Source organism: Cervus elaphus, chromosome 30, assembly GCF_910594005.1.
Source record: "Cervus elaphus chromosome 30, mCerEla1.1, whole genome shotgun sequence".
Classification (NCBI taxonomy): domain Eukaryota; kingdom Metazoa; phylum Chordata; class Mammalia; order Artiodactyla; family Cervidae; genus Cervus; species Cervus elaphus.
In genome coordinates this window covers 86,167,725-86,178,721 of record NC_057844.1, presented here as the reverse complement: position 1 = coordinate 86,178,721, position 10,997 = coordinate 86,167,725, and positions in this window count along the sequence as shown.

Below are 10,997 nucleotides of genomic sequence, written 5' to 3'. Positions count from 1 at the left end.
TTCAGGTTGTGCTGAGGCAGTTGAATCTTGGAGAATGGGTAGAATCTCTTAGGCTGGAGGAAAAATGGAATTGGAGGTTGTGAGGATGCTTTATGCAGAATATCCTGGGCATTGGCCTGAATGGGTTCAGCATGAACAGAGAAGGGACTGACCTGACTAGAACTGATGACTATTGGGAATTGAGGAATAAGATTTGAGTGATTTGATGGAGCTAGATTTCCAAAGGCCTCTTTAGATATATGTTAAAATTCTTTGGTTGCAAGTCACAGAACTTCTCTATCTCAACGAAGCAAGCCAGCAAACAAAACCCTCCCATATCCCAAGTATATTGGAAGGATAGAAGAGTATTCTCTAGAAGCAAAAGGGGAACTGAATGGCCAAACCCTGTTTTGGCAGCTGTGGGTGGTGGAACCCAGGGCACCTCTAGCAATGATCCCAGCCTCTGCATTTGGCCTTTCAACATTCATATTTCAGGGAGCTTGGGCAGATGTCTGCAGGACTGGTCTGCCATGGCTGGAGGGCTGCATTATTGGAAGCAGTGCCTTCCGCTCACCCTGCCCCAAGGAGTGTGTCCTGTGTAAGACAGTGTGGGTGGTGTTTGGGACTGAAGAGCACAGCTATGTCAAAAGTAGTATTCCTGGGTCCAATCCCAGTGCTTCTACTGACTAGCTGGGTGACCAGGCAGATGAGTTGTCTAGCTTCTGAGCCTCACTTTTCTCACCTGTAAAATCGATATTAAACAACAGAAGCCACTTGAGAGGATTCCTTTAGAGAATCCATATGGAGGGCTCCCAGTGTGTATCTTTCCCTCTCTGCTGGGATCCGATTTGCCTGCTGTGATGAGGAGGCGGTGTGACCTTGGAGGGCCAGAAGAAGCTAGGAGAGTTGCCCTCAAGGCTTTCCCTAGAAAGTAATATGCCCTTCGGGCCTTCCTGACTGATCCTGCAGCACAGCGTGGGCGCAGAGGAGCTGGCCCTGCAGGGGCTGGCTGTGTTTATAGACACTCTGACAGCATCAGGGCTGTGAGCCGTGATGGAGCTGGGAATGCAATTTTCAGTTAGGAGTCCTTGTTTGTTCTTGCTCGCACTACACTATAATTAAATTTCAGTCAAACGTGACACTGTGCTGCCAGGGGGAGGGTGGGAGGGGCTCCCCTTCCTCTAGATGAGAGACCTTCCCTTGCTTCCCCCTGGAGCAGTCCTGGTCCCCCACCCCTTGGCCTCCTTGGAGACTTTCTGGAGCCAACATCCCTGCTCAGTGGGCCCAGCAGGCTGCCAAAGGTCCTGGGAAGGGTCTGCAAATATGGGGACCCTGGCTCACAGGGGGCTCTCAGTAGAATTAAAGTGGCTACTGCTGTTGGAATCCTAAACTAGCAGGGGATGCTCTCTGGCCTAGAGAGGAGTGGAGGAAATTGGTAGAGGTACGGGAGTGGGCAGCTGACTGGTTTCTGATCAGCTGGGCTTGCTGGGGCTCATGGTGGTCTGGTCTGCATCATCCTGGGCTGCCCTCTCCCTGTTCTCCCCAGCTTTTAGCTAGCAAGGTAGGGACCCCAAGCAAGTCACCCCCCCCCAAGGCTCCTTTAAAGCAAACAATGCTGTGAGTGTAATGGAGGCAGAAGGGACGGAGTGAGGGGGAGAAGTGCCCCCAGGATGAACCATTAACCTATCCATTGGGCTGGGAGGAGTTGGTCACTGTGGCTGGAGAGGCTGGGGGATGGGGCTCTCACATTGGCAACCTTTCAAAATCACACCTTACATTTTTTTTCTCTGCAAAAACATGTTGATGGTCACCCAAGGCTAGGTCTCCTGTTCCCAGCAGAAAGAGGGGTTTCACAGGCTCACCAGGAGCCATAGGGTATTAGGAGCAGAAGTTACTGAACTGGGACCTCCTCTGAGTGCAGGTGGAGCAGGGCAGACCTGTTGCCAATCTGTCAAGGGTGGGCCAGCACTCCCGCCCCATGCCAACTTGCCCTCCTTCTGCTCTCCTTGGGCTGAAATTGTGTCTTCCTCTGCACTCATCAGAGCCAGAGCAGTGCCCTCCCATTTGAGAACAATGGTCTTCATACCATTCTTTTCATGACTGGGTGACTGTCCCCATTTTTTCAGTTTTCTCTCTTACTTTTAATGGTGATCTTTCCAGTGGGAACATGACTTCTTTCCCTTTTGCCATGTCCCTGTTGTAGATGGAAAATATGAGGTCCCCCTTTCCCCCAGTCCCTCAGCTCCCCTCCTCAGCTTCTTCTCCCTTTCCCTCAGGCCGTGAAGAGGCCCTGGAACTCATCCTGAAGACAGGCCACATTGCAGAGCCAGGCCTGCCTCTGCTGTGGATAGATGAGTCTTTTCCCTTCCTAATGCCCAGCTTTTAAATCAGTAGGGGTGGGGGGAGGTGTTGGATATTTTCTGCATTGTCACTCACTTTGGTGGTTCAGGAGGAGAGCTACAGACTCTGCCCCCAAAAAAATCCCCACAGTACCTCACAAAGTCCCTGAAATCACTGTTAAAAGACATGTGACCAGATGGTCTTCATGGCTCTGAGGTTCTGTGGTTCTTCTGAGGCCAAGACTGGAGACAGATGCTTAGGGCAGAGAAGAGAATATATACAAGCTCACAGCCTTAGGATGCTATAGAAATTCCCTTCCTGCCAATCATCCTCTTCTTTCAGCATCAGGCAATAAATATGTCCCTTGGAGTGGAAATTCTGGCTCTCCTGTGGGGGCCTGGTTGGGTGGGGGGTCAATCTCAAGTGGCCAAGGAGTCTTCTTCCCCTGCAGTACGAAGTGCTGCCATTCTTCCAAGTGAATTTTCTCCTGCCTGGTGGGGTCCAAAGTGGGTTGGATCCCAGCATCACCCACTCCATCTCTCACCCGCTTCCCTTTAGGGTTACAATCAAGATGAACTGAATAGAAAGAGCCAAGCTGAGAGCAAAGTGCTTGTGTCACCAGGGACTCTTCAGACAGCTAAGAGCTGGTCTGAAAATAACTTTTCTCCATGACTCCCTAAAGCTGTACCTTGAGACCCACCTGATCATGTCCTGCCCACCTCAGGAGCACAGGCAGAGGCTGGGGCTTGACCTGTCTGCAGATCATTGCAGGGACTCTGCTTCTTGGCCAAGGGGACCCATCAGGAGAGGCTGTTCTGCTAGAGATGTGAGAATAAACAAGAGCTGTTCCCTTTTCTCCTGGAAGCAACAGGGCCAATATCTCCAGTGCGACCACGAGCTTGGGCCAGGGAGAGCAGTGTGGGGCATGGCTATGGCCAGAGGCTAAGAGGGGCTGGCTCAGGGATGGTGCTTACCTGGGCTGGGGGGATGGCATGTACCACACAGGCCATTGCAGGGGAAAGAATTGATTGGGTTTTGGTCCAGAAAGAAGGATAAAGGTCAGAGATGGTGGAGAAACAGTATTAACATTCAAGATTGACTATAATAAGGTACTACCTCACATCAGTCAGAATGGCCATCATTAAAAAGTCTACAAATAACAAATGCTGCAGAGGGTATAGAGAAAAGAGAACCCTCCTGCACTGTTGGTGGGAATGTAAATTGGTGCAACCACTATGGAAAACAGTATAAATGTTCCTTAAAAAACTAAAAATAAGTTGTCGTATGATCCAACAATATCATTCCTCAGCATGTATCTGGAGAAAACTATAATTCAAAAAGATACAAACACCTCAATGCTGACAGCAGCACTATTTACTATCACTAAGACATGGAAACAACCTAAATGTCCACTGATAGATGAATGAAAGAAAAAGATGTGGTACATATACACCCATATATACATATACACACCACATATATACATATATACACCACATATATATGTATATACACTGATAAATACATATATACACCCATAAATACACATATATACCACATATATACATATATACATCACATATATACATATATACACCCATATATACAAATATATACCCATATATACATATACACACATATACACCAATATATACATATGTACACTGATATATACATATATACACCACATATATACATATATATACACCCATATATACATATATACACCACATATATACACAGGTACACCACATATATGCATATATACACCCGTATATACATATATCCACCCATATATACATATATACACCTATATATACAAATATATACCCATATATACATATATACACATATACACCCGTATATACATGTATACACTGATATATACATATATATACCACATATATACATATATATACACCCATATATACACATGTACACCACATATATGCATATATACACCCATATATACATATATCCACCCATATATACATATATACAACACATATATACATATGGGCATATATATACACATATATACATATATACACCACATATATACACATATACACCATATATATACACATATATGCCACATATATACATATATACACCCATATATACATATATACAACACATATATACATATGGGCATATATGTACACATATATACATATATACACCACATATATACACATATACACCACATATATACACCACATATATGCATATATACAGCCATATATACACATGTACACCACATATACACATATATACACCCATATATACATATGGGTATATATACAATGGAATATTACTCAGCCTTAAAAAGAATGAAATAATGCCATTTACAGCAACACGGATGGACCTAGAGAGTATCATACTAAGTAAGACAGGACATACAAATATCATATGATATAACTTGCAAATGAACTTGTCTATTAAAAAGAAACAGACTCACAGACGTAGAGAACAGACTTGTGGTTGCCAAGTGGGGCTGGGGAGAGATGGCTTGGGAGTTTTAGATTAGCAGATGCAAACTAATATATATAGAATGGGTAAACAACAAGGTCCTACGGTATAGCACAGGGAAACATATTCAATATTCTGTGATAAACCAAAATGGGAAAGAATATGAAAAAGAATGCATATATATATATATATACATATGTGTATATACTCATGAATCAACTATAATTTAATAAAATAAATTAAGAAAAGATTCGAGTTTGAGAGACAAAATTGAGCCCCAGAGAAGGGCTTCTTCAGGTGAGGGGCTGGGATGAGCACTCATCAGGCTGAGAACTTGGGATTCACATGGCCCTGACTTCCAAGTCCTGACTCTGCTACTTCCCAGCTGATGACCTTAGCAAAAGTCATGCTGTCTCTGAGCCTTAGTTTATTTAAACTAAGAAGATAACACGCACTTGACAGGCTGTCATGGAGTTTGTGAAGCAGTGACACACATCACCTGCTTTATAACGTTTCTTATTATTAGCCTGATGGGCCAGGTGAAGAGGCCTAGGCGTTAGACCTCTTAATCTCAAGTCAGCTGAGGAGACAAGTGGGAATAATATACATCTATAAATTTTATAGTCAACAGAGGGAAGAAGAGTACTTTTAAAAGCATTCAGAAAGAAGTAAAGGCAGGGACTCAGATAAATGTGCACGCATTATTCGCGATAGCCAAAAGCTGGAAGCAATAGAAGTATCCACTCATGGATAAATGCAAAAACAAAGCATAGTGTATACCTTCGGCCTTAGAATGGAGTGAAACTTGGACACATGTACAACATGGATGAACTTTGGAGATATTACTCTAAGTGAAACAAATCAGTCCCCCAAAGACAAACACTGTGTAATTCTCCTTATATGAGGTCCCTAGATGAATCAAATTCATTCACGTTAATTTAAATAGTGCATATCCATGGTAATAAGTGGGCTTCCTAGGTGGCTCAGTGGTAAAAGTCCGCCTACCAATGCAGGAATCAAAAACCAGGGCTCTGTAACAACCAAGAGGGGTGGGATGGGAAGGGAGGTGGGAGGGAAGTTCTAGAGGGAGGGGACACATGTATAACTATGGCTGATTCATGTTGATGTTTGGCAGAAACCAACACAATTCTGTAAAGCAATTGTCCTTCAATGAAAAATAAATTTTTCAATGGTTAAAATAGTAAATTTTATGTTATATATTTTACCACAATTAAAAAAAAAAAAAAATCCAGAATCTGTGCTTGGGGTGACATTCACTGTGAGTGGAGGGGAAAGGTCTGGCCAATCCCCTCCGCCTCCTGAGCTCCACTCCTGTTCCCCGGACGTCCCGTCCCCCTGATGGGGGACAGGCCACCTTCTGTTCACAGCCCCGTTTGTCGGCAGTCTGGAGATCAAGCACTGTCCCTCTACTGCCAGCCCTGCGTTCCGTTTCCCCTCTAGAAGCCTCTGATTCATTAAGACTATGCCTCCGGCTGTTCTCTGAAATCCCGTTGGCAGCTCTGCTGAGCACCAGGGGATGGCTGCTCTGATATTGACCCTGGTAGCTGGGGCTGGTACAGCCACAGGCCACAGCCTCACAGCCAAGCATTCCTGGCAGCCAGGGTCTCTGGGGCTGGCTGCCCACCTGGCACTAGGGAGGCAGATGGTAGGGATGCAGACCTGGCAGGGAGCTCTCTGCAGTGCCTGCTCTGCTCAGCAAGAGGGAGATAGAGCCCCACATTTGGCTCTGTGGTCTCCGAGCACTGTGCATCAAAGTGCTTCCGGTGTGGTGTGGGGGAGGGGCATGCCAGCCCCATAAAGGCCCAGGACTCCTCCCACAGCACGGAGGGTTGAGGCTGGTGTCCAGACAGGAACTGCGTGCCACCTCCGTCGTCGAGGCTCTTGTTCTGGGTACCTATTTGCTACGTAACAAACCACCCCAACACTCAGTGGCTTTGAATAGTCATTTTATTACACAAAGATTCTGTGAGTTCTGACCTACACAGCCTTGGCTGGAGCCGGTGTCCTCTAAGGGCTTGGCTGGCAGGGACTGAGATGGTGCATCTAGGTGGCTGCCAACTGGGAGGGCAGCTCTAGTCAATGGCCTGACGTGGCTGCTCCAGGTGGCTGCACTTCTGGGGGAAGCATCCCAAGAGGAAGTGTTCCAAGGGAGACAAAGCAGAAGTTTCCACTTCCCATCCACTTCCATGGCAGGTGCTGTACTAATGCTGAGGATTTCTGATTAAGCAGCACAGAACCACCCTGGATTCAAGGAGCTGCTGCTGCTGCTGCTAAGTCGCTTCAGTCATGTCCGATTCTGTGCGACCCCATAGATGGCAGCCCACCAGGCTCCTCTGTCCCTGGGATTCTCCAGGCAAGAATACTGGAGTGGATTGCCATTTCCTTCTCCAGTGCATGCACACATGCCAAGCCGCTTCAGTCCTGTCTGGCTCTGTGTGACCCCATGGACAGCAGCCTACCAGGCTACTCCATCCACAGGATTCTCCAGGCAAGAATACTGAAGTGGGTTGCCATTTCGGATTCAAGGAGAGAGGTAACCAAAAATTGGTTTCAAAGAATTCACAGCCAACTTTAATCCACTCTAGTCCTCGATGGCCCCAGCTTCCCCCAGTCAAATGGAGTCGTGTTCTGTTTCGTAAGACTTTAACAAACCTTCAAAATGCCACAGAGAGTCTTTCTTGGGAGTAGAGAGCAGGCTGATGGTGTGGCTGAGGCCAGGAGGACAGAGCAAGCTGGAAATTCTTGCTCAGTGAGCTAGTGATTGTCTAGAAAGGAGTTATTTCTGCCAGGGAAGGAAAACCACAAATTGAAACTGACTATATACCATGTCATGAACTCTAATTTACTCTAACTCTCCAAGTAATCCTGTGAAATGGGTAAAATCCCCCACCTTTTATAGATGAGGAAAGTGAAATCTTGTTAATGATTTACCAAAGCTAGAGAGGCAGGAATGTAGACTCCGAACCCAAGGATGTCTCTCTCTGCAAAGCTTGTGCCTCTTCCTCTGCTCTATGGTCCTAAAGAAGCAAGATTATACTTTGTTTACAGTTCAGAAATCTTCAGAGCAGAAGAACAAGGATGACTCTGATATCCAAAGGGGCCCTTCGGAGCTATTTATGGTAGGGAATAGGAGGGAGCAGGGAGCTGGCTGCCTGACAAATTTCAGGAAGGAAGAATAAAGCTGACAGTGTGTCTTAGCTGGGGCAGTCTCAGCAGGAAAGAAGCTCCTAGGAGCCAGAGAGACAACCTGAAACCATGAGGAACTCTGGGTCCTACCAGACAATGAAGAAAGAAGGATATCTTACTAGGAGCCAAGAGGTAGAGAAAGGGTGATAGGAACAAATTGAGGGAAATTCTGGGTGGTAGAGATTGAACCTGGGAACAGAAGAAAAAGACTATCCATCCTATTGTTGCAGGAAGGGGGACCCCTTCCAGGGCCCGAAACTGGGCTCTTGTCTAACACTCGGAAATGAATTGTCCGAGGAGACACATGCTGACAAAGCAAGAGATTTTATTGGGAAAGGGCACCCGGGTGGAGAGCAGTTAGGTAAGGGAACCCAGGAGAACTGCTCTGCCGCGTGGCTCGCAGTCTTGGGTTTTATGGTGATGGGATTAGTTTCCGGGTGGTCTTTGGCCAATCATTCTAATTCAGAGTCTTTCCTGGTGGCGCACGCATCGCTCAGCCAAGATGGATGCTAGCAAGAGGGATTCTGGGAAGTGGACGGACAGGTAGTGCCTCCTCTCGATCTTTCCCGAACTCTTCCGATCTTTCCCGAACTCTTCCGGCTGGTGGTGGCCTATTAGTTCCGTATTCCTTATCAGGATCTCCTGCCATAAAACAACTCATGCAAATGGTTACTATGGTGCCTGGCCAGGGTGGGCGGTTTCAATCAGTGTGCTTCCCCTAACAACTCCCCCCTGAGAGACTTCATACTCAAGATGCTTCTTGGGAATTGGGGCGGAGGTCTCTTTCTTCTGTAACTTCTTCCTGCTGCGCCTGGGCGTAGGCCTGCCTAGCAGAGCAGAAGTCTCTCTATACCTGACCTAAGTTGGGGTGTTTTACATCTGAAACCAGCTTTTACTCTTGTAATAACAGCAACTTAGTTTGGAACTGTCAGCGCCTCTCAGAGGTAAAATAGACAAGGGCCAAACAGGAGACCTAACAGGATGGTCATCACTGGTCCCCAGAAACAGGAGGCACTGTTGGGATGATTGGCTGGTGGTCAAGCAACAGAGCTGTGTTCTAAGAATCTTAATGTTTAGTCTGAAGTTACCATCTTCCACCTGGGTGGGGGCTCTAGTTCTGTAGAAGAACTCAGAAGAGATTGTTATGCATTTTTTTTTTTTTTTTTTTTGAGTAGGAACCAGGACCCGTCTCAAGGCTGTACCACCATTTGATTGTTTCCCCTCTGTTTCTGTATTTTTTTTCCTTCTCTGATTGGCAATTGTTTGAATCTACCCTTTGGAACTCAGGGAAGGTCAAGGAGGCTGAATAAAGCCTATATTTTACAGTACAGCAGATCTGTACTCCAGAGTCGCCACCCCGCAGAGTCCTGTTCAGTTTTATTTAGGGAACAGGGCAACTATGACTGTGATAACTTTTTGTCAAAATGGGGCATAGGACCGCCTCAGCTTGGAGAAGAGACACTGAATTGGAAGTATTCCTGAGTTCCAAGTCTTAGATCTGAGCCTTGTATGATTAAAATCTCAGTCCCTTGGTCTGCCATTTTGTTGTAACATACCCAGTTAGTAGTAGCTGGAGAAGGGATAACTGGAGTTTTAATAGACAAAGTAAATCTCTTTCTTTTAGAAGAATAGGCCTGATATCCAGTCTGGACCTGGCACTTCAGGGAGACTTGTAGCCAGGTGGCCAGTTGCCTAGTTTTATAAAAAGTAAGGTAGAAGTTACTAGCTTCCAGCAGACATTGTTTTGAGAATGGTGGCATCTAAGCCTGACACGACTCAGAAAACTCAAGTGTTTAGCAATACAATGTCTAATCTGAAATTACACCCATAGTAACACCTGGTTATTTCCCAGGATGTCTGAACCATAGCTGAGTACTCTATTTTGACTTTTAATTGTAAAATTTTTTATTTAATAGCCAAAGCAGATGGCACCATTAATGATGTCAGTGTTTCTCTAGGTATGAGAAGATGCAAGAATTGGGACTCATAAAATCTCTTGAAAAGATCTAACTATCTGAAGGCCTGTTCTGCCAGTTTTTCCCAGAGCATGGAACACCTCATTCTTGATCTTCACCCTGAACTCCTTTCAGGGTTGACTGTTGAAAGTCAGCAGTTGCAGTGGCCGTGATATAATCGCTGTAGATGTAGATGGCAAGTGTCAGTCTTCAGTTGGCAAAGCCCCTTTTTGCTCACAAACTTGACCACGACTTTGAGGGGGCCATTTCATGACCATTTTATCCCATGGTGCTGAGAATGTCCATTCTCAGGTTTGGCAAAGATTTTGTCGACCGGCCTCTCGATGTGCTGTTACTGGATTAGGCCATAAAACAGTATCTAAAATTCTCTGGACCATCTGTCTTACTAGCCTCTTGGTCCAGGAAAACATTCCCTCTTGTTGCTTTTTCTCATATCTAGAGTTACACTGTCATCATCATCGATTTCATAAGGAACTATATATTATTCTATCAGAGGCCTCAGTCACACATTTGGCACTGTAAGAAATAGCAATTCTGTAAAACAGGTGAAATACAAAGAACGTAGCCAGCAGTATTAGTAAAGTCACAAGTAAGACCTAAGAGCTTCTATTAGATGTAGCCCAGTATATCTCAGGTCGTCTGACTTAGTCTACTCTGTACGAATCTTTATCTTTCAGGGAAATTATACATTGGCACCACCACTTATAAGGCACATAGCCCAGTTTTCTAGTGTTACTAGACTGATTATCCTTAGTATGATTTAATTGTTTTTAACACAGAGGAGACTTTAAACCTAAATTACCATAGCCTAGTGTTATCTATATAAATCTATCTTATAATTGTGGGAGATTTCTTTTTCTTTTGTTAAAACTTTTTTTTGTTGCTCTGACTGAGCTTGAGGAATAGAAAAAGGCTCAAATTTATAGCCAGAGTCAGAGTAGGCATTATTAATTGGCCCAGTGAGGGGATCCCGTCTGGTAGTATCATAGTAACCTGAATATGACTATAATTTTTCCAAGTAAA